This window comes from Xenopus tropicalis, chromosome 9, assembly GCF_000004195.4.
Source record: "Xenopus tropicalis strain Nigerian chromosome 9, UCB_Xtro_10.0, whole genome shotgun sequence".
NCBI lineage: Eukaryota > Metazoa > Chordata > Amphibia > Anura > Pipidae > Xenopus > Xenopus tropicalis.
In genome coordinates, this window is record NC_030685.2 from 24,194,040 (window position 1) to 24,221,958 (window position 27,919).

Genomic DNA, 27,919 nt, shown 5'->3' on the forward strand with positions numbered 1-27,919 from the left:
CGACGGCGCCGAAAAAATCGCAAAATACCGATCATTACGAATAAAACGCATTCGGACACTTTCGATCCGTTCGTGGATTAGTAAATCGGCCCCTTGATATAGCTGTGCTTTAACCCTTTTCATGCCATCAAAGCAGCACAGCATTTATCCCATAGCACAACCTTAAACCTGGAAATGTAGGTGCTATGTCATTGGCAGGCTGACACATAGTAAATTACCCTTACAGCCTTTATAGCCTCAATAGCCATTAACAAGATATGCAAAAAGTAATTTTTAGGAATACCCTATACCAGCAAAAGTGAATTAGTAATTTCACAAATAAGTTTTTTCACAGTTCCATAAACAAACAGAAAAAAAAAACAAAACAGATTGTTTTCAAGGTTTTTTCTTATTGCAATTTTAATAATAGAAAGAAGGTAGGGAAGGCAAGTGCTAAAGGGTAGGGGGATACATTCTAAATCGGCTTACAAGGCATCAACAGATTAAATAAGAAATCAAATGCTATAATATTCCATGTTCTGTATTGTAATGTATACAGATAGCAGTTAAAAAGGTACAACGGTTACCAGTATTGTGCTAAGCCCTCTCGCTCCCTTGATGTATCCTGGAATAGGTTGATTCTTCTTCAGGAAGAGTTACCTTTCCTCATAATAGTTATATCTTAATGTTTTAATAAAAGTCTAAATGGCTATTAATTCAATCATATTTACTACATTTGATTCTGGTGGGTTTTCTATTGCTTAGCTCTATGCAGTCTTCAATAAGTACAAATACAAAGTGACCTTAAGCATTCCTCTGTCTCAGGACTAAGCAAATCAGTGGCTGGTAGGAGTCATATCTCCTTGTTTGTCAGACAGATGTTTAGTTTTTACTTTGCTCCATGGTACCCAAACGTTCAGAAACTGAGACCAAACTTTAGCCTACTTAGCATTTAGCATTAAGCTTTGTTTTAATTCAGCAAAATAATTCTTGCATAACGCATTGGCAAACATTTTAAATGAAAAAACAAAAGAAATCTGTGTTCTTCATAACATCAAAATGTTCAATATCAAGACTCCAACAGTTGTCACAAGAACAAACAAAATGTCTTTCCCTGGAAAGAAAATAGAAATGTTATTTAAACAAAGGAAACCATGGAGATAAATCATGTAAAATATTAAGTTAATGTTCTCATTTAAGCTTTAAAGTGGGTTTTATCCTAGATAGGGAACTATTTCAAAAGAACCTCTGGCTACAGGTACCACCCAAATGAAACAGAGGAGGTTTGAGCCAATACTTTTAGTTGTATATACAGTACAATTCACTGTCTACCTACCATGTATCTGGAATGAACGGGAGGTCAGTTGTACAGGTTCTCCAGTTCTAGTGGCTAAATGATAATGGGTGGAGTGAGAAGGGACACCCAATGAAGGATATCTACTGTATATAACCACTTGTTTGTAGATTCCATATTAGTTCCAGAGAGAGACCTCTATGCCCCCATCATTTGTGTGGTAGCAGAAGCAGGGTCAAAGCCTTTTCCCCTGTCCAATATAAGGGGGACCCGGTTTGCAATGCATGCAGAAAACTTAATTCATAAAACCTATAATATATAGCATTTTAATTCAACAAAGCAAGCAAGCAACTATGAGCGAGTTTTCTGAACTTGTAGATTAATTTTAAAATACTTTAGTGATTGACCAAAATTTGGATTTTCTAGCTCAAAAGTAAGTGCCACTACAGACATTTCCATGGCAATATTTCATAGGGGACCTGCCAACTTGCTCCACTTGAGCCTTTGGAACCAACAAAGCCAATTCAGTGTGGTTCCCCAAACATGGCCTCTGTATATCAAAAACTTGATTTGGGGGCACTTGGGTGTTTACAGGGCTTTTTGAAAAAAAAAAAATAACAAAAGTTGTATAAAGGTGACACTTTTATTGGCTAACTAAGATAATCATAGCAAGCTTTCAGAACATTCTAGTTCCTTTTTCAAGCTGATTGGGGAAACCTTGGTAGATTACTTTTTTTACCATTATTTTGAAATATTGTGCAAATCTGCAAAAGATGAATAGATTTTTGTAAGGATTACTGAGGGTTTTACTGACAAGTTTTGTTCAGGGTGATAATTTTGGTGCTATGGGAATTTACAGGGTGTATAATATTTATAATTATATGATAAAATACTCATCAGTGAATTGTTTTCCTAAAGGATTTGACAGGATAGTTTCAAAATGTACATGTTTTATGTGGCAGTGTGGTTCTCTGATATACAGAGGCCATGTTTACATAAAATGTTATATTCAACTGAAGAAGCTGCTCGGATGAGTAGTGAAACGTCTTCAATGATTACTAAACAAGTCCAGTTGCTTCAAATTTATTTATACTAGATATACCATGACCTGGATGAATGAAAATCTCCATAAAATGTTATAGTTGCCAAAAAATATAATTATACTGTAGTTGCAAGAAAGTTTAGCAGTGAGAATTCTACTGAAAAAAATTGACCAATGAGAATGCTGATTCCCAGCACTATGTCAGGTATCTTGCTCTTATCTTACATATAGAGATAATTCTGTCACTTTTTCCCTCAATTATATGACACTGAAATCAGACATGGAGATAAAGGACAGACTTGTTCAGTGCTGGGAAACTGTGCTTATTGCTCCCAACTCCAATTGCAGGAACAAAGAACATATTTACACCGATCAGCTGGGATTCTTATTGGAGGATTTTTTGCATTTTAAAGCAGTCGCTGGCAAAAAATGTTTCATTGTGCAATATTGCTTTAATAATACAACACTGATGTTGCTGGACTACAGCTCCCAGCATGCCTCAACCTTCATTATATGTTACATTATTCTGGGATTAGTAGTCCAGCAACAACTGAGTAAAGTTTGGATGAGCAGCGCGGTGCAGCAGGGTTTACATCCCCTTCAAGCCTCAGTTTAGCTTTCTAGATTTTTACAAGGAAAGAAATTGTGAGACCTACCAGTACTGCTTCTTGAATTACCTAAAAAAGAAATACATTGTTATCAAACATTTTGATTATCGAATTGCAAAAATGAATAGTAATAGTAATAAGAAATCAATTGAAATGAGAAGAACAGCATGAGTACAGCATTTGGCAAACAAAACAAACATGGAAAAATAGAAGCTGATCCCTTTCAAGAATTCCTACACAGAAAAAGATATGGAGATCTCTATGATGGAAAATGGATTGGGGGTTAAGAATAAGAGGAAACCTCAAATAAAATGATTTCCCCTTCCTGAGCAACACATTCTTTACCTTATTTCAGTATTAAATGTATGCCTTCTAAGTAGGGTCAGAAACATTTTTGCACAGGAGTAAGTCACATGTTTACATATATTAACATACAGGAATGGGATCAGTAATTTGGAAACCCGTTATCCAGAAAGCTCCGAATTACTGGAAGGCCATCTCCCATAGACTCCATTATAAGCAAATAATTCAAATTTTTAAAAATTATTTCCTTTTTCTCTGTAATAATAAAACAGTACCTGTACTTGATCCCAACTAAGATATAATTACCCCTTATTGGGGGCAGAACAGCCCTATTGGGTTTATTTAATGGTTAAATGATTCCCTTTTCTCTGTAATAATACAACAGTACCTGTACTTGATCCCAACTAAGATATAATTACCCCTTATTGGGGCAGAACAGCCCTATTGGGTTTATTTAATGGTTAAATGATTCCCTTTTCTCTGTAATAATAAAACAGTACCTGTACTTGATCCCAACTAAGATATAATTACCCCTTATTGGGGGCAGAACAATCCTATTGGGTTTATTTAATGTTAAAATTATTTTTTAGTTGACTTAAGATATGGAGATCCAGATTACGGAAATATCCCTTATCCGGAGGGCCCCAGGTCCTGAGCATTCTGTATAATAGGTCCCATACCTGTACTACAATTTGTAAGGGATATTTCACTTTTATTTTTGAAAAAACAATAAACACCCACAAATGTCAGCAAACAATGGGTATTGTACTTTTTCGTTGTATAACTTTTATAACTTCATTATTTTTTTAAAAAAAATGTGTACTTACAGATATTACACAATAATAAAAAAACAAAGGGTAAATATAGCAAAGTTTAGGTGTTTGGCATGAAAGAAATATGTTGCATTCAGAATGCACAACTGATGAATCAAGCAAGCTAATGGCAAAGCATAGAGGCTGCAGGAGTTTTATTGGTAAATAATGGAAAGGAATGCTTTGATATTAATATTTGAGATCAATGAATCACTGCAAAATTTACAAATACAAATTTACATAAGAAAAAGCTGCCAGAGTGAATGCCTTGGGAGGAATATAATTGTGCATTTACCTTTTAATATTTCCATTATACAAATAAAAACAAAACATAATTATAATAGGTGTTTACAACATAAATTCTTTTGACATTTTCAGTACAGCAACAATATAATAAATTGTAGTTACATACTTATCATAAGAAAATATCAGGCAACTTACTAGCAGCTGCGTTTCCTCCCGTATCTGCAAACAAAGGGCACATACAAATCAGCAAACAATAAATACAACTGAGACAATTCATTAATATTAAACGAGATACGAAAAAAAGTTTTAGCTGGAAACAAAAACTTTGTCTTTATTATTGAATTGAAAATGTAGTGTCATATTCTGAGATTGGAACAACTACAGTGGGCTACAGTGAGATGCTTCAGCCAATGATGTAGGGTTTTATTGTGGTCTGAAGTGGTTTAACTTTTAAGTTTATATTTTTTACTAAAATAACTGAAATCCATAGGTTCTTGAAATAACCATCCAGCATTTAGGGGATACTTGATTTTTAAGATTTTTAAGGTTGTTGGACAATAATTTGGCTCTAATGCCAATATACTTTTGTACAGTTACATATACAAATGTGAGGACAGGTTTAACTACAGGCATAAAAGCTGAAGGCCTACTGATATATTTAAGGAAGAAGTCACAGAAAATGTTTTGATCATTTAATATAAGTTGTTTACAGATGCTCATAATGCTATAATTTTTAAAACATGCTGAATCATCTACCATCACCCCACATTATCAGAGAACCCTAGGGGGCACATTTACTAATCCACGAACGTCCAAAAAACGTCCGAATGCATTTTTTTCGTAATGATTGGTATTTTGCGACTTTTTCGCGAATTGTCTCGAATTTTTCGAGCGCTTCAATACGAAAAAGTCGCGACAATTCGCGAAATTCGTAAAGACTATGCAAAAGTCGCGACAATTCACGAAAGTCATAATGGCTATGCAAAAGTCCCGACAATTCACGAAAGTCATAATTGCTATGCAAAAGTCGCGACAATTCACGAAAGTCAAAATGGCTATGCAAAAGTCGCGACAATTCATGAAAGTCATAATGGCTATGAAAAAGTTGCGACAATTCGCGCAAGTCATAACGGCTACGAAAAAGTCGCGACGGTGACGAAAAAATCGCAAAAAATACGAAAGAGTCGCAAAATGTTCGTTTCCAATCCAATTTTTTCCCATTCGGGATTCGGATTCGTGGATTAGTAAATCAGCCCCTAGATGTCACATGATGTTTTGGAAAGTCCAGACTCCTGTTATCACAAGAGGTCAAGCTTTGGAAGAAGCTTCACACAAGATGAACTGATAACAATAGGAACATTGAACTCTGATTGGACAGGATATGGGAGCAGTGGGGGCTATTGGAAATCCCCCACTGAAGGGTATAAAAAGTCATGATAAGATGTAAACAATTTGGACATTTAGGGGCTGATTTACTAAGACACGATTTCGAATCCGAATTGGAAAAATTCCGATTGGAAACGAACGACTTTTTCGGTAATTTTGCGATTTTTTGCGATTTTTTCGGCGTCTTTACGATTTTTGCGTAAAAACACGATCATTACGAAAAAAATGCAATCGGACGCATTCGGCCCATTCGTGGGTTAGTAAATGTGCCCCTTAATGTACAATTTTTTATCGTACATTGTTTTCCCTATCAATGTAATTAAACGCTTATCTGATTTCTTTTAAAAAGGATCCAGGTGGTGTTCTTGCGTTATTTAACCCAATTTTGGGCCTGACACAACTTAGGTCAGAAGTCTTTTTACTGCATTCCTTCTCCAATTATGTTGTTATTTACAAGTAGAACTTGTAAACTCATTGTTTTTAGGTAATATAAGCTGACAGATCAGGAAGAAAAAACCCCAAAAATTAAAAGATATAACTTTCTTAAAGGAGAAGGAAAGTCATTTTGGCATTTTACTGCCAATAGATTCGCCACATAAGTGCCACATAGAACAATATATTTATTCTGCAGAAAGCATTACCATACCTGAGTAAAGAGCCTTAGAAGCTTTTTCTATTTGTTTAAGACAGATGCTGCCATTTTAGTTTGGTTTTCATAGCTTCCTGCTGCAGCTCTAGCTGTTATACTTCAGATTACACATTCTTAAGGGTGGGGGGAGTGAGTTTTATGAATTCTTATGGGAGTGGGGAGCAGGAGAAGAGAGAGAGGAGAGAACTGAGCAGACTCTGCCCTTGGGAATAAAGAATTTTTCTGAGAGAGAAAGTCAGAAACCAGAACATCATGTTTACAAAAATGGAGACAAGAAATCCTTTGTTTCTTTTGATACAAGAAGCAGCATTTCTGTGAGTGCTTATGGCTGTATTTACACAGACCTTTCTGATAAAGCTTACTTAGTTTTTACCTTTACTTCTCCTTTAAAGCCCAGTGAGGCTGATTTATCAAATATCGAAGTTTTGAATTTTCAATTTTTTTCTAAAAAAAATCAAAAACTCAAATATTTTGAATGTGTAATTGTTATTAAAAAACTAAATTCAAAAACTCAGTTGTGTAAAAACATGAAAAAACAGCAAGAATGCAATAAAATAACAGTGTATCCATTATTTTCAATTCTAATTTCAACTAATCTCGAATACTCAAATGAAACAATAGCTTGAGGTTTGCTAATAAAACTCAATAACTAAATAATCACATAATAATAAGCACAGGAAATGGCTTCTTACCAGGCATTTTGGGTTTCGGGATGTCTGTAACCAAATATAAATGATTTAAAAGATAATAAAAAGGGGTGATGAAAAAAAATCACATTTATACACACAGGGGGCAAGATGAAGACAAAAATAAAAGCAACAATAAAGACAATTATGTCTATTTTAAGCCACCTATTGAAGTACAGTATTGAATTGTACTGATATTGGACCCCTTATCCAGAAACCTGTTATCCAGGTTTCGGAAAGGCCATCTCCCATAGACCCCATTGTAATCAAATAATTCACATTTTTTAAAATGGTTTCATTTTTCTCTGTAATAATAAAACAGTACCTGTACTTGATCCCAACTAAGATATAATTACCCCTTATTGGGGGCAGAACAGCCCTATTGGGTTTATTTAATGGTTAAATGATTCCCTTTTCTCTGTAATAATAAAACAGTACCTGTACTTGATCCCAACTAAGATATAATTAATCCTTATTGGGGGCAGAACAGCCCTATTGGGTTTATTTAATGGTTAAATGATTCCCTTTTCTCTGTAATAATAAAACAGTATCTGTACTTGATCCCAACTAAGATATAATTACCCCTTATTGGGGGCAGAACAGCCCTATTGGGTTTATTTAACGGTTAAATGATTCCCTTTTCTCTGTAATAATAAAACAGTACCTTGTACTTGATCCCAACTAAGATATAATTACCCCTTATTGGGGGCAGAACAGCCCTATTGGGTTTATTTCATGGTTAAATGATTCCCTTTTCTCTGTAATAATAAAACAGTACCTGTACTTGATCCCAACTAAGATATAATTACCCCTTATTGGGGCAGAACAGCCCTATTGGGTTTATTTAATGGTTAAATGATTCCCTTTTCTCTGTAATAATAAAACAGTACCTGTACTTGATCCCAACTAAGATGTAATTACCCCTTATTGGGGGCAGAACAGCCCTATTGGGTTTATTTAATGGTTAAATGATTCCCTTTTCTCTGTAATAATAAAACTGTACCTTATACTTGATCAAAACTAAGATATAATTAACTAGTAATGAGCAAATTTTTTCACCAGGCATGGATTCGCAGTGAATTTCCACATTTCGCCATTGGCGGATTGTTTTTCCAAACATCCGTGAACATTTGCAGCAGAAAAATTTGTTGTGGGGAATTTTTTTTTGATGTTCGTCAAATTGGGCGTCAAAAGGGTGAGGTTGCATCACATCAAATTGGGCACGGTCGAATAAAAAAAGTTGCGTCAAAAAAGTACGGGTGACAAAAAATAGACACGGGCGACAAAAAAAATCATGCGACAAATGCGTTTCGCGAATTTTCTTGACGTTTTGTGAATTTTATGGCAAAGTGAAATGGGACATGATTCGGTCATCCCTATAATTATTGGAAGTAAAACAATCCTATTGGGTTTAATTATTTAAATATTTTTTTTAGTAGACTTAAGGTGGGAGATCTGAATTAGGGAAAGACCCCTTATCTGGAAAACCCTGGGTCATGAGCATTCTGGATAACGGGTCCTATACCTGTACAGGATTCCTGTAATGATTTCTAAAACATATGCATACTATTCAGACAAATAAAAGTTGTAGCTAACAATGGATATCCAATTACTTATAATTGATGATTTTTATTTTTTTTACCTAAATCTAGTTTTTATGTTTAACACTCACTATAGGAATATATATGTAGCTACATTTCTCCTACAGTTTGTGGATGGAAAACAGATTTTTTTCATGCTCTCAACTGGAACTTACTTATCAGGAAGTACAGAAGAGAAAATACAGAAATAATCTTCTAAGTAATGAAAAATATACATAATATTAACATACCTTGATTTATTGTGGTTGTTGTACCTTTAACAAAAAAAATGTAAACTAAAATGATGTCATCAACATAAGGCTCTAAAATAATGTCACTGTTTATTTATAATTAATACAATTTGTAAAGAATAATTGGGGCAGCAAGGAATATATATCAATCCATTAATGAGAATTTTTTTATAAAGATGATTATTAATAGTTTCTGGAAATTTAGGAAAGAAAATACTTTAATCAACCAAACAAATTAAAAGTATACCTGGGGCTTTGGATGTAGTTGTAGCTGTGAGAAAAGAAAAAAGTTTAATATTTGACACAGAAACGTGAATAGACAGCAATAGAAAATGAAGAAAATACTGTTTTATTTCAATGAGCACAGATTCATTGACAGAGGTTATTATTCATCATAAAACACAAATGTTTTTTAGAACAGAAGAATCATTATCACATTTCCCAGTATTTTAGGACAATGTAAGGAAATGAAACCAGATAAAAGGTTACTTGGGGCGTTAGCAGTAGTCGTAGCTTTGAAAACAAAAAAAGTTATATTTTACACATTTAAAAAAAAAACTAGAAATTTAAGTTTGGATAGAAATATATATACAACAATTATATGTAGGAGTTTTACCTGGTATTTGGGTAGTAGTTTTAGCTTTAAGGAAAAGAAAAATGTGTATCAAGCATAAAGATAAAAAACAAAGAGCCCCTAGAATAAACACAGTTAATAATGTTTGCACCTCGGCAGTAATCCATACTGATCACTCATGTTGAGGGGCAGGTTGCTGAGCAGTAGCAAATACCAGTATATTGTCATACAACTTGCGGAAATTACGGAAATGAAATACAGCCAGTATTGCTCTGCTTGATCTGATTTTAAAATAAAATACTGGCATCGGAAACCCATTATCCAGAAAGTTCCGAATTACGGAAAAGCCATCTCCCATAGACTCAGTCTTAATCAAATAATTCACATTTTAAAAATTGATTCCTTTTTCTCTGTAATAATAAAACAGTACCTTGTACTTGATCCCAACTAAGATATAATTACCCCTTATTGGGGCAGAACAGCCCTATTGGGTTTATTTAATGGTTAAATGATTCCCTTTTCTCTGTAATAATAAAACAGTACCTGTACTTGATCCCAACTAAGATATAATTACCCCTTATTGGGGGCAGAACAGCCCTATTGGGTTTATTTCATGGTTAAATGATTCCCTTTTCTCTGTAATAATAAAACAGTACCTGTACTTGATCCCAACTAAGATATAATTACCCCTAATTGGAGGCAAAACTATCCTATTGGGTCTAACTACTGTTTAAATAATTATTTCAGTAGACTAAAGGTAGGAGATCTGAATTACAGAAAGACCCCAGGTCCCGAGCATTCTGGATAACAGGTCCCACACCTGTATAATGATTTCATAAATATAACGTGCATCATGGATCTTACATATTTCAAATATTTATTAAATTAAATGCATAATTAAAAAGCAAAGCTAGTGCAAAAATTTACAAGATTACAAAAACACCCTGTATAATAAAGTGGGCTTCAGTGTGCCTGTAACCAGATATAAATGATTTAAAAGAAAATAAAAGAGTAATTGTGATGAAATAAAAATATTATTTATACACACAGGTGACAAAATATAGAAACAATAATACATACAATTATTGTAAATATTATTACAGGTATGGGACCTGTTATCCAGAATGCACAGGACCTGGGGTTTCCGGATAAGGGATCTTTCCGTAATTTGGATCTCCATAACTTAAGCCTGCTAAAAATCATTTAAATATCAAATAAACCCAATAGGGCTGTTCTGCCCCCAATAAGGGGTAATTATATCTTAGTTGGGATCAAGTACAGGTACTGTTTTATTATTACAGAGAAAAAGGAAATCATTTAACCATTAAATAAACCCAATAGGGCTGTTCTGCCCCCAATAAGGGGTAATTATATCTTAGTTGGGATCAAGTACAGGTACTGTTTTATTATTACAGAGAAAAGGGAATCATTTAACCATTAAATAAACCCAATAGGGCTGTTCTGCCCCCAATAAGGGGTAATTATATCTTAGTTGGGATCAAGTACAGGTACTGTTTTATTATTACAGAGAAAAGGGAATCATTTAACCATTAAATAAACCCAATAGGGCTGTTCTGCCCCCAATAAGGGGTAATTATATCTTAGTTGGGATCAAGTACAGGTACTGTTTTATTATTACAGAGAAAAGGGAATCATTTAACCATTAAATAAACCCAATAGGGCTGTTTTGCCCCAATAAGGGGTAATTATATCTTAGTTGGGATCAAGTACAGGTACTGTTTTATTATTACAGAGAAAAGGGAATCATTTAACCATTAAATAAACCCAATAGGGCTGTTCTGCCCCCAATAAGGGGTAATTATATCTTAGTTGGGATCAAGTACAGGTACTGTTTTATTATTACAGAGAAAAGGGAATCATTTAACCATTAAATAAACCCAATAGGACTGTTTTGCCCCAATAAGGGGTAATTATATCTTAGTTGGGATCAAGTACAGGTACTGTTTTATTATTACAGAGAAAAGGGAATCATTTAACCATTAAATAAACCCAATAGGGCTGTTCTGCCCCCAATAAGGGGTAATTATATCTTAGTTGGGATCAAGTACAGGTACTGTTTTATTATTACAGAGAAAAGGGAATCATTTAACCATTAAATAAACCCAATAGGGCTGTTCTGCCCCCAATAAGGGGTAATTATATCTTAGTTGGGATCAAGTACAGGTACTGTTTTATTATTACAGAGAAAAGGGAATCATTTAACCATTAAATAAACCCAATAGGGCTGTTCTGCCCCCAATAAGGGGTAATTATATCTTAGTTGGGATCAAGTACAGGTACTGTTTTATTATTACAGACAAAAAGGAAATCATTTTTTAAAATTAGAATTATTTGCTTATAATGGAGTCTATGGGAGATGGCCTTTCCGTAATTCGGAACTTTCTGGATAACGGGTTTCCGGATAAGGGATCCCATACCTGTACTGCTATTTTAAGTTACCTACTGAAGTCCAATATAAAATTGTACAGGATTCCTATAATGATTTCTAAATCATTTCTAAATACTATTCAGGCAAATAAAAGTTGTAGCTAAAATAGATTTCGAATGACTTATAATTACTGAATTGTTTGGTTCTTTTTTTTGCCTAAATCTAATTTTTCTTTTTACCACTCACCATAGAAATATTTATGTAGCTTCTCCTACAGTTTCCCCATAATAATGATGGAAAGCTGATTTTTTTTTTCATACTCTCTACTGGAATGTACTTTTACTCAACCCATCCTGAACCAGTATCTATCATTTATCACACTTATCAGAAGTGGGTACAGAAAAGACTATTTTATTATAAAAAAAACATTATGGTGGTTATCAGAGTTTTAAGAGAGAAATAAATATAAGTGATGAAATCTACTCATAATATTAACATACCTGGAGTTTTTGTGGTTGTTGTATCTTTAAGAAAATAAATGAGAATTCCGTGATCAACATCCCCCTCACTGTTTATTTATAATTAATACACTTTGTAAAATATAAATATGGCAGCAAGAAATATATATCAATCTATCAATAAGAAAAATGTTTTTTAAACAAAAAACGATTTTTCATAGTTGCTGGAAATTTAGGACAAAAAAATACTTTAATAAAGTAAAACCAAAACGATTGAAAGAGTACCTGGGGCTTTGGATGTAGTTGTAGCTGTGAGAAAAGAAAAAAAGTATAATATTTGACACAGAAACTTTTTACATGATAGAAAGCAATAGAAAATTAAGAAAATAAATGGCACATTTCGATTTGGTATTTTATTTCAATCAGCACAGATTCATTGATGAAGGTTATTATTCATCAGAAAACACACCTGTTTTTTTAAACCTAAGAATCATTATCACATTTGTTAGACTTTTGGGACAATGTAAGGAAATGAAACCAGATAAAAGGTTAAATGGGGCATTAGAAGTAGTCGTAGCTTTAAAAAAAAAAAAAAAAAAAGTAGTATTACACAGAATGAGAAATTCAAGTTTGGATAGAAAGTTATATACAACAAATATTATGTCAGAGTTTTACCTGGCATTGGGGTCGTAGTTTTAGCTTTATTAAAAAGAAAAGCATATAATTAGTGTAAAGATAACAGAGCCCCTAAAATAAATACAGTTACGAGCACATTCAACAATGTACAATTCCGAATGCTAAAAATGTGTATTTTTTGTAAGTTTTAGAACTGTTGCGTATTTTCTGAGATTTTTTTCGTTGATTTGCGTGACTTTGTGCGACAAAATCGTATTTGTCGCAACGAGTGCGAATTCATTCAAGCTTCGGTATCGTGACTTTCCTTGGGCCGGGTTGGAGCTGCAGAGTGCCATTGAGCCCTATGGGAGACTTTCCTTGGGCCGGGTTGGAGCTGCAGAGTGCCATTGAGCCCTATGGGAGACTTTCCTTGGGCCAGGTTGGAGCTGCAGAGTGCCATTGAGCCCTATGGGAGACTTTCCTTGGGCCAGGTTGGAGCTGCAGAGTGCCATTGAGCCCTATGGGAGACTTTCCTTGGGCCAGGTTGGAGCTGCAGAGTGCCATTGAGCCCTATGGGAGACTTTCCTTGGGCCGGGTTGGAGCTGCAGAGTGCCATTGAGCCCTATGGGAGACTTTCCTTGGGCGGGGTTGGAGCTGCAGAGTGCCATTGAGCCCTATGGGAGACTTTCCTTGGGCCGGGTTGGAGCTGCAGAGTGCCATTGAGCCCTATGGGAGACTTTCCTTGGGCCAGGTTGGAGCTGCAGAGTGCCATTGAGCCCTATAGGAGACATTCCTTGGGTCGGGTTGGAGCTACAGAGTGCCATTGAGCCCTATGGGAGACTTTCCTTGGGCCGGGTTGGAGCTGCAGAGTGCCATTGAGCCCTATGGGAGACTTTCCTTGGGCCGGGTTGGAGCTGCAGAGTGCCATTGAGCCCTATGGGAGACTTTCCTTGGGCCGGGTTGGAGCTGCAGAGTGCCATTGAGCCCTATGGGAGACTTTCCTTGGGCCGGGTTGGAGCTGCAGAGTGCCATTGAGCCCTATGGGAGACTTTCCTTGGGCCGGGTTGGAGCTGCAGAGTGCCATTGAGCCCTATGGGAGACTTTCCTTGGGCCAGGTTGGAGCTGCAGAGTGCCATTGAGCCCTATGGGAGACTTTCCTTGGGCCAGGTTGGAGCTGCAGAGTGCCATTGAGCCCTATGGGAGACTTTCCTTGGGCCAGGTTGGAGCTGCAGAGTGCCATTGAGCCCTATGGGAGACTTTCCTTGGGCCAGGTTGGAGCTGCAGAGTGCCATTGAGCCCTATGGGAGACATTCCTTGGGCCGGGTTGGAGCTGCAGAGTGCCATTGAGCCCTATGGGAGACTTTCCTTGGGCCGGGTTGGAGCTGCAGAGTGCCATTGAGCCCTATGGGAGACTTTCCTTGGGCCGGGTTGGAGCTGCAGAGTGCCATTGAGCCCTATGGGAGGCTTCCAAAAATATGCACACAAGTTTCAAAATCAGAAAGTTTTTCATGTCTTTTACGGTCATTCGGATACGAAAATTTCTGAACTTTCGTACGACCACAATCTGAAATTTTCGTTCTTTAAGTGCACATCAGAAAATATCGGATTTAATCTGAATTTTTTGTATCGGGCATTTTAATGTCTGAAATTGGGACTTTGATAAATGTACCCCGTAATGTATCAAAACTGGGCAAGTTTGCACCTCGGCAGTAATCCATACTGATCACTCATGTTGAAAATAACAAAAATGAAATACAGTCAGTATTGCTCTGCATGATCTGATTTTAAAATAAAGTACAGGTATGGGATCCATTATACAGAAACCCGATATCCAGAAAGCTTCAAATTACGGAAAGTCTGCCTCCCATAGACTCCATTTTAATAAAATAATTCAGATTTTTAAAATTGATTTCCTATTTCACTGTAAAAATAAAACAGGGCTTGGCATTTGATCCCAACTAAGATACAATTAATCCTTATTGGAGGCAAAACAATCCTATTGGGTTTATTTAATGTTTAATCAATTTTTTAGTAGACTTAAGGTATGAAGATCCAAATTACAGAAAGACCCCTTATCTGGAATACCCTTGGTTCCGAGCATTCTGGATAACGGGTTCTTTACCTGTATAATGAATGAATAAATATAATTATGGTGTGCCATTCCAGTGTATCTCACAACAGCACCCATTAAGCTTGACAGAACAAGACCATTTATTGTGCAGGGCTTTTTTAAGTATTCAAGAAAGTGTCTAGGGGACCATGTTATTATGGGATAATCATGGGATAATGGGATAACATTCTCAGAGGCTTGGTCATTTTAATGTAAATGGTTTACATAGGCCACTGTGTACCAATCCCAATGAAGCAAAGTGCAGTTCTGTGGGTGAAAGTGAGTCCCTCGGCCTGAATACAGGAAATGCTGCATAGAATGGAAGGCACAACACTTTGCACTCCATTCTAGGAAAGCAATGAACTGGGGCTCAGGGTGAGAGAAGTGGGGCAACGTGCAAAGTCGAAGAAACAGAGTGCCTTACCTAGGACTGTGGGGGTAGTGGTAACTGTAAGAAAAAAAAATTGGAATGTATGAAGTAAGAAATAGAGATCTGCAGTTAATAAAGTGTTTGACCCTGAGTCATTAACTACAATAAAAAGCCAAACAGAATAATAAAAAAAAACTATGTAATGGAATTACCTGGAATTGAAGTCATCGTAGCTTTAAAAAAAAAAGAAAATTCTGTTTAGTAAAGATTTAAAACTATTTATTAAAGCTTAAACTAGTACTGTTTAGGTTCAATGCTTGAAAATACACATTTTCAACAAAGAACATTGAGGCAGGGTGTACACAGGCCAGGGAGCAGGGGAGGATTATTGGATGGGTCCATTGATCAGTGATTAGGGGCCCTGCTAGCTTTTTTTTTTAAACATTATTTAACTTTTCAAATCTTTTTAATATTTATTTTTATTTGCGCTTGGTCCGTTCGGGTGCACCTGGGATATATATATATATATGGCATACACCAGGATGCATGCAGATCCAGGCACATGTGAATCCAGTCTCTCTACACCGGGTAGGGTTTGGCTCCTACCAAAGAAGTTATTGGAAATCATTAGATAGATCAAGAAGCTAAATATAAATTTAAAATGTTGAATTTGCAGAACTACATAGGAAGCAGACCCTGCAGTCGCAGGGGGGCCCAGGGGTGTAGAGGGCCCAGAAAGGCTCTAATTAGAGAGCAATGTCAATACATCTTAATAGAATAGTTCAACTTAACAATGTTTGGGGGCCCTATATGGAATTTGCTGTGGGGCCCAGTAACATATAGTTGCGCCACTGCATCAATGACATCTTGATTTGGCACAAATAGCAATGGAAACTTACCAGGGATTTTGAGGATAGTTGTATCTGTGGCATAAGAAATACAAATGCCCGAGGTTAATCATTTTCATTTTTAGTGCATACAATATACAGCACCCCTGAAGCTCAACAAAGAACAATAGTGCTTCCCTATCAGGCTAAAATGTTATTTTTTTTTTCCACTGCCTTTTTTTTAAGTATCCAAGGAAGGTTCTAAGGACTTATGGGATCAAGTACTCATTCTTGAACGATTTATTTAATTTATTTAATATTAATTTTATTACATACAAATTTTCCATTTTACATAGGACTCTATGGGGATCATATACCAGTGCCAATGGTGCATAATGCAGCTTGTGCAGACACAGAGATATTGTACTGGACACTTACCAATAACCTTGGGGGTAGAGGTAGCTGCAAGAAAAAAATGTAATGCATAATGTAAAGAAAAAAGTGTTTGGAGCTGATTCATTAACTACACTAAAATATAACCCTACCTGTACAAACACAGATACATTGCTCATATTTCATATTGCCACCCCCAAGTAAATATGGAAAAAATTATTCTTATATTTCACAGGTGGGCTTTCCACCGCTCTTTCCTATTGTCTCTTACATACCCACTACCAATAGTACCACTCACTTCATAGGCAACTTTCTCTCTGGGAATTTAAGGCCACTCAAGACCGATCCCATGAACCAAACAAAAAGAATACAAAAAGGTAGCCCAGTGGCCAAAAACATAGATTGAAATGACCTCTTACCAGGCACTGTTGGAGTAGTAGTCTCTGTAAGCGAAAATTAAAATACATACAGGTAAGGCGTTAATCTGCAGTCAACAAATATACAGTATAATGGCTTTAGTGATATTCTGTTACACAAAAAGATACAATATATTGTATACTTACTAGGAACAACAGGGGTAGTTTTGTCTGTAAGAAATTTAGAAAAGAATGAAGTTAAGATGGTACTCGCAATCTGTAATTCATTACCCAAGCTTAACACAGGTATGGGACCTGTTATCCAGAATGCTCGGGACCTTGGGTTTTCCAGATAAGGTGTGTTTCTGTAATTTGGATCACCATACCTTATGTCCCAATGGGGACATACACCCTCAGCTACCACGGGTAACTAATCAGGGCAACTTCAGAAGACATATTGATGCGTATGCCTTTCCACCAGCGATTCACTCCATTGCCAGTGGAAAGGTATTTTGGGAAAATTAGTCGACTGCGGGTGACTAATTGCTAGTGATGAGCGAATCTGTCCCATTTCGTTTCGGCATAAAATTCGCGAAACAGCGAAAAATTCATGAAAGCATTTGTTGCACAATTTATTTTGTTGTCCGCGGCTTTTTTATGCAACCACACCCTTTTTTGACACAATGCGCTCAATTTGACGTGCAACAAAAAAATTTCCGTGCGACGAATTTTTTCACAAAATGGGCAATGGCGAAATGCAAATCCATGCCTGGTGAAGAAATTTGCCTATCACTACTGATTGCTCATGAAATGCCTTCCCACTGGCAACAAGTAAATTGCCAATGGAAAGGCATATGCATGACAAAGTCATGCTAAGTAGTGATGAGAATTTTTCTTTGCCAGGATTTGCTGTGAAATTCTGCATTTTGGCATTGGAGAATTTTTCCACGAAACTGCTGCATCAAAAATTTGCAGAGCAAGAAAAAAGTTTCAGTTGCGGCAAAAAAGTAGCAAGACTGGAAAGATTCGCTCATCCATAGTGCTAATTTTCTTTCTGTAGACAACTTTGCACAATTTTAGAAAACATTGACGCATATGCCTTTTCACCGGCCGTTCACTAGTGGAAAGATGCCCCAGGGTGAGGCAAGGAATGGTTTGAACGGAAGGGGGCTATGACTAGGCTTGGTGGTTAAGAGGCAGTGAGAAAAGGTATCCTAGTAACCTCACTGGCCAAGGGGTGGGGGGGGGGTTGTGCTCCAAGTTAGGCTGGATTAGGGGAAAAGGCACCATTTTACCATAGCAGCTCCCAACCTCCCTCCCTACATTAATGGTGGGACCAGGGCAGTTTTAGCAAAAAAGGGGGTGGAGAGAGCTAGTTGCATATTGATAAATTGCATATTGATGTTTTATGGTTTGTGAATAAACCTATTGCGGGTTTTCATTTCAACAGGAGTCTGGCGTTGTTTTGTGGGGGCAGTGTGGGTGTTTGGAGAGGGCACAGCATTGACACTTCTATTGTCAGACATGAGCGACTATCTCCCTGTGGGACATGAGCTAAAGTCTACTAAAATCATTTAAGCATTCAGTGAGATGTATGTTAGGCAATGGATCCCATACCAATATTTTAAATTTTTGAATGGATTCACAAATTTCTCAGCAAAGCTAAACAGGCCAAGTTCAATTATCACTAATATACACTTATATGTTCCAACAAACAGCATAAACTAGTGAAAGTGAACATTGATCGTATCTTCTTAATGGTTAAGAGCAAATGTGGGAGGAGTAAATATCCCCAAATATTGCCAAATAAACTCCCCTGTATAACTGTATAAATCTTTTCTTAGACACAGCCAACATTAGAAAAGGAATATGTAAAGTAAACACTTATCATTGTGGGGGTAAATGCAAGGACAAAGCCATTATCATCAGCCTTCCATAACATGAAAATATATAGAAATTATAGATTTTCTCACTGATCCTCTGGGTAAACTACTTTTAGAACTTTTGTTCTCTACACTATTAAATATTTCATTACATCAATAACATCCTATTGCACAAAAATAATCCATTGCAGTGGATACTTACCAGGGACTGTCAGGGTAGTACTAAGGGCAGTAGTATCTGTAAGGTAAATAGAAATACATAAAACTATGGCAATTAGCAATAAATAAAGTGGAACTGATTTTTTATTGATGCTGAATATACCGCTCAGTAAGTTATTTCCTATAGATCATATGGAGGTGTACTTTGCACAGTTCCTTCTTATTGTCTCCCCCACACCCCCTGCCAATAGCACAGCTCACTTCATAGGCAACTTTCTCTTTGGGAATGAAAGGTACCTGAAGCCAATCCCCAAAATGTGTCCAAAGAAAAGATTACAAATAGGGAGCCCATATCTCAGGGGCCAAAATATAGCTTGCAATGGACACTTACAAGGTACTTTAGGTTTAGAAGTCTCTGTGAGTAAAAATCAAAATACATACAGTACAGGTAAGACTTCTATTTGTAAGTCTAATATTTGATGTCCTTGGTGATATTCTAGTGCACAAAAAGATCCAATACAAGGCACACTTACGAGGGACAACAGGAGTAGTTACTTCTGTAAGCAAATTAGAAAAGCATGAAGTTAAGCCAGTTCTTGCACTCTTTAGTTCATTAGCCAAACTTAATATATACTATAATTATATACTATATACTATATACTTAATATATAATATATACTTAATATATACTATAATTATATTAGTATACTATATTCCGTACAGCTTTTTCTCTTTCCCCCCTCCAGTCAGTAGAGCATCTCAATTTACTACACAAATGCACTCTAAGGGGCTGATTTACTAAGACACGAATTCCAACCGAATTGGAAAAATTCCGATTGGAAAACGAACATTTTGCGACTTTTTCGTATTTTTTGCGTTTTTTTCGGCCCCTTACGACTTTTCGGAAATTATCGCGACTTTTTCGTTACCAATACGATTTGCGCGAAAAAACGCGAGTTTTTCGTAGCCATTCCGAAAGTTGCGCAAAATCTGGCGATTTTTTCGTAGCGTTAAAACTTGCGCGAAAAGTCGCGATTTTTTCGTAGAGTTAAAACGTGCGCGAAACATCGCGCCTTTTAAGTTTTAACGTTACGAAAAAGGCGCGGCTTTTGGCGCAAGTTTTAACGCTACGAAAAAATCGCCAGATTTTGCGCAACTTTCGGAATGGCTACGAAAAACTCACGTTTTTTCGCGCAAATCGTATTGGTAACGAAAAAGTCGCGATAATTTCCGAAAAAATCGCAAAATACCGATCATTAGGAAAAAAACGCAATCGAACGCATTCGGCCCGTTCGTGGGTTAGTAAATGTGCCCCTCTGTCTCGTTTTGGTTCACCATAAAATTTGTATTATTCTATTGTTCTATTCTACCCTGCCCCAATAATTGCCCTATCCTACACATTTATTATTTTGAATGCTTTATTAGAAAATACCTGCTAAAACTTGGCCATCTGGTCATTTGAAATAGGGCGATACGGCAACGCAGCGCAGAATCCACTATGCAACGATCGATTTTTTGTTTGTAAGCGTACAAAAATTCTTACAAACACAAACATTTTGATGTTGTCAAATTGCTTTACAAGAAATAAGGTCATCTTTGGGTGCCTTACAGTGAAACTGCTCTTTAAAATATGAATGTATATACAAAGTAACCTATAGACTATATTGATCATTTTTTGCTTTTGTAAGTAATTGTTACTTGAAATATTATATTTCTTGATGAAAGCTGTAGTGAATAAAGTATTCAATGGCACCGAAATGGCAAAAAGATATGTTGCAATTGACGCTTACCATGGACTGTAGAAGTAGCAGTGGGGGTAGAAGTATCTGTAAGTAAAATACATTAAACTTTGGATTAAACTACAAGGAACTGATTATTTAGCAGTGTTGAATATATCTCAAGGTACAGTTTAATAACAGTATTTCATTACTTATACTTCATATAGAGATGTGCTTTTAACAGCTCCTTATTATTCCTCCCCCACAACCACGGCCAATAACACAGCTCACTTCATAGGCAACTTTCTCTTAGGGAGAAATATCCCTCAAAACCAATCCCAAAAACTGCCCAACAAAAACATTACAAAAAGTTAGCTTCAAGAATATCGTAGTGGCCAAAAACATGAAATGACTGAAAATGGCTGAAATGAACACTTACCAGGCACTCTGTGTGTAGTTGAATCTGTGTGAAAATCAAATAAAATACTGCAGTCAGTAAACATTTAATGGTCTTGGTGATATTCTGATGCCAAAAAGATACAATACAGTGTGCACTTACCAGGAACAACATGGCTAGTTATTTCTGTAAGGAATAGAAAAACATGAAGTTAAGAAAGTACTCACAATCTGTAATTTATTACTCGACTAGTAGTAGCCCCTAATCTCATATATTTCATATGGGGGTATATTATACCCCAGTCAGTAATGTAGCTCATATCACTACCCCACAAACACTGCCAGAAATTACACCCACAGACAATTGTAGAGCATATGAAACAGGTGTTTTAACTTAACTGAGAAGACTTATTTATGTAACAACTGTTGCTCTCCTAAAGGTAGTACTGTAAACCAACATTTTGGATGTCATCGTACTATGTATGACTACTTGCCCCACTACCAAGCTGGAGATCAACAACTCATCCCAAAACCCCGCTGTAATCATTAGATATTATAGTTTCTAAAACAAATGCAAAATTTAGCAAGTGTTGTCTAAAGGGGGCATTTGCCAACACTCGATTTTTTTCAGTTCAGCCAAAATATGATTTGATATTCACAGAAATTCATATTTTTTTTCGCAAATTTTTATGCAACTAAACCTTGACAAATCCAACAGCGAAAATTTGACATCTATAAGCTGTCAAGATCATGTAGAAGTCAATGGCAGATGTCCCTTGTGGTTTTAGAGGATTTTTTTTATGCTGGCATTTGTACGTCAATATGCAATATGTGTGAAAAATAATTGCGAAGAAAAAATGGCGCACGTGACAATTTTTTTTGACGCAAGACATTTTTGCTGTATCGCTGATTTTTTGCCGTTTTGCGAATCTTTTTAAAGATTTACAAATTTTATGGTGAACCAAAACGAGACAGAGGGGCACATTTACTAACCCACGAACGGGCCGAATGCGTCCGATTGCGTTTTTTTCGTAATGATCGGTATTTTGCGATTTTTTCGGAAATTATTGCGACTTTTTCGTTACCAATACGATTTGCGCGAAAAAACGCGAGTTTTTCGTAGCCATTACGACTTGCGCGAAAAAACGCGAGTTTTTTGTAGCCATTACGAAAGTTGCGCAAAATCTGGCAATTTTTTCGTAGCGTTAAAACTTGCGCGAAAAGTCGCGCCTTTTTCGTAGCGGTAAAACTTAAAAGGCGCAACGTTTCGCGCAAGTTTTAACTCTACGAAAAAATCGTGACTTTTCGCGCAAGTTTTAACGCTACGAAAAAATCGCCAGATTTTGCGCAACTTTCGGAATGGCTACGAAAAACTCGCGTTTTTTCGCGCAAATCGTATTGGTAACGAAAAAGTCGCGATAATTTCCGAAAAGTCGTAAAGGCGCCGAAAAAATCGCAAAAATACAAAAAAGTCGCAAAATGTTTGTTTTCCAATCGGAATTTTTCCAATTCGATTTCGAATTCGTTTCTTAGTAAATCAGCCCCAGAGACTTACATTTCTTACTTTAGTGTAAATAATGAGGGGCAGGCAGTCGAATGGCAGGCACCCAATGGAATTTGGCAGACCATGTAGTTAGCCACTGTACAGAAGCAACAAACCTGAGAGTTTCCTTTTAACCAAGTCAAAATGTATTTTTCAGCCCACAACAGGACCCCAGTTTAAATGAAAAATATATTCACTTTACAAATACAAAAAATGTTTTCTTGCTTGAGTCAAAACACTGAAGGAAAAAATCTTAGGTGATAGAAAACCGAAGCACTAACCATTTTGCTGAACTTATTTTGTATAGTTTTTCAATAATTCAGACACCCCCTCTGGACTGTTTTCAGATTGGAAACTCTATTTTTACTGATTTTAATACCTTTTGAAGTTCTCTCAGTGCTATAAGAGACCCAATAATGCTCTGGGGTGCAGGCATCTTGAAGGCAAATGTCAGTGGAATCGCTCCACATGCTTTTTTTATGGAAGCATTTTTGAACGTGCTACTTGTCTTTCTGTTTGTGCTCTTTCCTCCACACAGTTTCATGAATGGGTTATAAACAGTGTTTACAATCTCTGCTTAATTATGGGAAACTACACTCTTCTACAAGCATTGCCTATATAAACACAGGCTAGACTTGTCTCTTTAATTATTAACCATGCAAGACTCCTTTTTCAATGGCACTAAACCGCCAAAAGAGCATTTTAACCAGTCAAGACTCCTTTTTCTATGGCACTAAACTCCCAAAGGAGCATTTGTTTTCTGCGCTACATGATTTTAACTAACGTGTCATTTAAAAGTCACAAGGGGTTGTATGGTGCTGACACGAAAGAGCATATTAAAGGAATATTTCTAGTGTTCCGTATTTATCATTCATTTTGTGAGACCATTGTGTGAGAACATTGTGTGAGACCATTTTGTGAGACACCAGTAAGTCAAAAGAAATGCATTATTTTTCCATATTATCCAATTCTTTCAACTATTCAATAACTGTGAAATTATATCAAAAACATAAACAGCAATTGAATTATATGAAAAAAAAACTAGCAGCAGAAAGGAGCAAGAACTACAGTAGGAGATTGTTTCTTCGAGCAGATGGCAGTTACAGGAGTTCATTTAGTACTTTGTGTGCAATGCAAGTGAGTTTTGAAACCAATATAATAAATAAAACCCTAACAATGCACAAAACTAAACACAATGCACCAACATTCCCCGGGATAATGTTCAGATGGTACTTACCAGGAATGGTGAGCATTGAAGTTCCTGTAGAGTAACATGATTAAAGAACACATGTGAAAAAAATGACTGTACCTTGCATTCTTTTATATACCCCAAAACAAAAAAACAACTATACAGTGTTTATTAATCCTACCCACAGAAAAACAGACAATGTTTTACAGTATTAAGCTGTATGAAATAGAAAGGTACATAAGCAGTATCATTTTCTTCGGGCCAGATCTATTTAGCTACTAGTCCCGAGCAAGTTTTTTGCACCAGACATAGATTCCCAATTGGCAAATTGTTTTACGAAACTGCCACAAAATTTCAACGTGAAAATTTGTGGCCCCATAAAAAAAAGATGCAGTCATGTCAAAATAGGCACGGTTGCAAAAAGAAAAGGCGCTTGTGTCAAAAAATACAAGAAATGTTTCTGTAGTTTCGCTAATTTCAAGTCAAATGGGATTGATATGCTCATCATTAGTTACAAATTGATGAAAGATTTTTTTTTTTTGCTATTTATTTGCCAATAAATTATTATTTTTCCATATTAGACAATTCTTTAAGTTATTCAATAACTGTGAAATTATATCCAAAACACAAACAGCAATTGAATAATGTGAAAAAAAAACTAGCAGCAGCAGAAAAGAGCAAGAATTCACAGTGAATTTCTGCATTTCGCCATCGGCAAACTGTTTAGCAAAACTTTCTAGAAAAATTGCCACCAAAAAATTTGTTGTGCGTCAAAAAAAGTTGCAGTTGCGCCAAAAGTGGGTGTGGTCGCATAAAAAAAGGGGATGGGTAAAAAAAAAGACGCAGGCATCAAAAAAAGTGCTACTAACATGTTTCACAGATTTTCCACAAATTTTGCTGTCGTTTCGCAAATTTTTTGGCGAAGCGAAAAGGGACAGATTCACTCACCACTAGCAAGAACTTTATAGTTGATCGTTTCTTCGAGCAGATGGCAGTTACAGGAGTTCATTTAGTACTTTGTGTGCAATGCAGGTGAATTATGAAACTTTGCTAATTGGATGCATGTTTTGGTAGCAGCAATTAAAGTGACATATATGTGTAGACTAGTGGTTGCCCTATCATTTCCATTTCAAGCGTGCGGTGCCAATATAATAAATAAAACCCTAACAATGCACACAACTAAACACAGTGCAGCAACATTCCCCGGGATAATGTTCAGATGATACTTACCAGGAATGGTGAGCATTGAAGTTCCTGTAGAGTAAAATGACTGTACATTGCATTCTGTTATATACCCCAAAACAAAAAACTATACAGTATTCATTAATTCCCACCAAATAAATGTTTTACAGTATTAGGCTGTATGAAATAGAAAGGAACATAAGCAGTATCATTTTCTTCGGGCCAGATCTATTTAGTTACTTACGCAAAATTTTGCCATGAAAATTTGCAGCCCCATAAAAAAAGACGCAGTCATGTTAAAATAGGCACGGCCACAAAAAAGAAAAGGCGCTCGTGTCCAAAAATACGAGAATTTTTCCATAGTTTCACTTTCAATTTTTCCTCAAAGCGAAGTGGGATAGATTTGCTCATCAAGGCAACTTCTGCGATTTCAGGAAACCGCGGCACCACATATGCCATCCCGCTGGCCATTTACATTCAAGCTAGTGGGATGGCATATCAGGGAGATTAGTCGCCCACAACAAGGGAGATTTGTGGTGGGTGACTAATCTCCCCATCTACCACGGCCCTTAAAGTGACATATATGTGTAGACTAGTGGTTGCCCCATTATTTCCATTGCAAGTAACCTTGAAGGTCCAACTTTTGGTCAAGGCTTCCCTTAAAAGTTCAGCCTTTTATCAGGGCTATTCTTAGCTAGTGATACGGGTACCGATATGAGAAGATATTGGAGTATCAGTCATTCAGCCATAGTTTCAAAAAAATCCAAGACAGCAAATACAAAACTACCCAAAATCTCATGATTATTTTTCATGAAGCTCTGCTTTTAGTTGTATCTTCTCAGTTTCCCTCAGTCCCCTTGCCCCTGATCCAAGCCTCTTCGGAAAGGTCATCTCCAAAGTTTGGAAACCACTGGTGTAGAGGCTTAGCGTGTGGTGCCGATATAATAAATAAATCCCTAACAATGCACAAAACTAAACACAGTGCAGCAACATTCCCCCAGGATGATACTTACCAGGAATGGTGAGCATTGAAGTTCCTGTAGAGTAACATGATTAAAGCACACATGTGAAAAAAATTACTGTACATTGCATTCTTTTATATATCCCAAAACAAAACACAACTATACAGTATTCATTAATCCCCCACAAAAAACAGACAATGTTTTACAGTAGTAGGCTGTATAAAATAGAAAGGTATATTTTGTGGTTTTCCCTTTTTCCAAAAATCCCAAGATCCCAAGCATTACTGATAATACATCTGATATCTGTACATTTTTCAACCAGAAAAACACTTTTTAGGCGTTTATGCTATTAAAAGAACGTGGATGGGGCAACATTTTACAGAGATTGAATACACACCAAGGAATTCATATGTGCGTATCAGGGGGCCCAGATAATTTTCCCCATTTAATGTATTACAAGTTGTTAATGCACGATGCAAGGTTATGGCTTCAACTTTCCAAAAGCCTCATCTCTGCAAAAGGAATACGTGCAATAAACACTTACCAGGCACTTTTGGAGTAGTAGAAGAAACTGCAAAGGAAAAAGAGGTCATACTCATTTTAGAACAGAATTTGAAATTAAAAAATAAAATGGACCATGACAAAAAGTATCCTGCACCATCTATTTGATATCTGCTCTGGTTTTTAAGGTGTAAAGGTGTGAAAATTGGGGCATTTTCAAAAGTTGTCCAATTTTTTGACCGTGCCCATTTTTCCGACCACACCCCCTAAATACCACTCCCATTTGACTAAATGTGATAGGTTATTTAAAGTTTGCACACATTTCTGTGGGTTTTGGGGTCTTGTTTTATGTGTTATTTCAGTGTTGTTAAAAAAGCTGAAATTGTCTCAGTTCCCCCAAAAGACCTTATTAGTTACAATTGTGGGGTGGCTTGTTAACTTTCTGGGCTCTCTGCCAAAAGCCCACTTATTTAATTAAATGTGAGAAACAATGTACAGGTATGGGATCCTTTATCTGGAAACCTGTTATCCAGAAAGTTCCGAATTATGGAAAGGCCATCTCCCATAGACTTTATTATAAGCAAATAATTCAAATTTTTTAAAATGATTCCCTTTTCTCTGTAATAATAAAACAGTACCTGTACTTGATCCCAACTAAGATATAATTACCCCTTATTGGGGCAGAACAGCCCTATTGGGTTTATTTAATGGTTAAATGATTCCCTTTTCTCTGTAATAATAAAACAGTACCTGTACTTGATCCCAACTAAGATATAATTACCCCTTATTGGGGGCAGAACAGCCCTATTGGGTTTATTTAATGGTTAAATGATTCCCTTTTCTCTGTAATAATAAAACAGTACCTGTACTTGATCCCAACTAAGATATAATTACCCCTTATTGGGGGCAGAACAGCCCTATTGGGTTTATTTAATGGTTAAATGATTTCCCTTTTCTCTGTAATAATAAAACAGTACCTTGTACTTGATCCCAACTAAGATATAATTACCCCTTATTGGGGGCAGAACAGCCCTATTGGGTTTATTTAATGGTTAAATGATTCCCTTTTCTCTGTAATAATAAAACAGTACCTGTACTTGATCCCAACTAAGATATAATTACTCCTTATTGGGGGCAGAACAGCCCTATTGGGTTTATTTAATGGTTAAATGATTTCCCTTTTCTCTGTAATAATAAAACAGTACCTGTACTTGATCCCAACTAAGATATAATTACCCCTTATTGGGGGCAGAACAGCCCTATTGGGTTTCTTCAATATTCGAATGATTTTTAGCAGACTTAAGTTATGGAGATCCAAATTATGGAAAGATCACTTATCAGGAAAACCCCAGGTCCCGAGCATTCTAAATATATTTTGCTTTAACTAAACTTCATATCGTTGTATATAAATATAATATAATATACAAGTTATTCATTCAGATTTTGCATTTATATACA

At 36.3% G+C, this 27,919-nt stretch overlaps 1 long non-coding RNA gene across 1 annotated transcript; it reads right to left on the reverse strand.

Moving 5' to 3' along the window:
- Positions 1-665: 665 nt before the first annotated feature.
- On the reverse strand, positions 666-12,328 carry LOC116407736. Its single transcript, XR_004220541.1, has 8 exons — positions 12,300-12,328; positions 9,453-9,476; positions 9,084-9,107; positions 8,837-8,860; positions 7,012-7,035; positions 4,480-4,503; positions 2,972-2,992; positions 666-1,093 (listed from the first exon to the last, which is right to left on the reverse strand). It is a non-coding gene; the product is annotated as an uncharacterized LOC116407736 (long non-coding RNA).
- Positions 12,329-27,919: the final 15,591 nt, after the last annotated feature.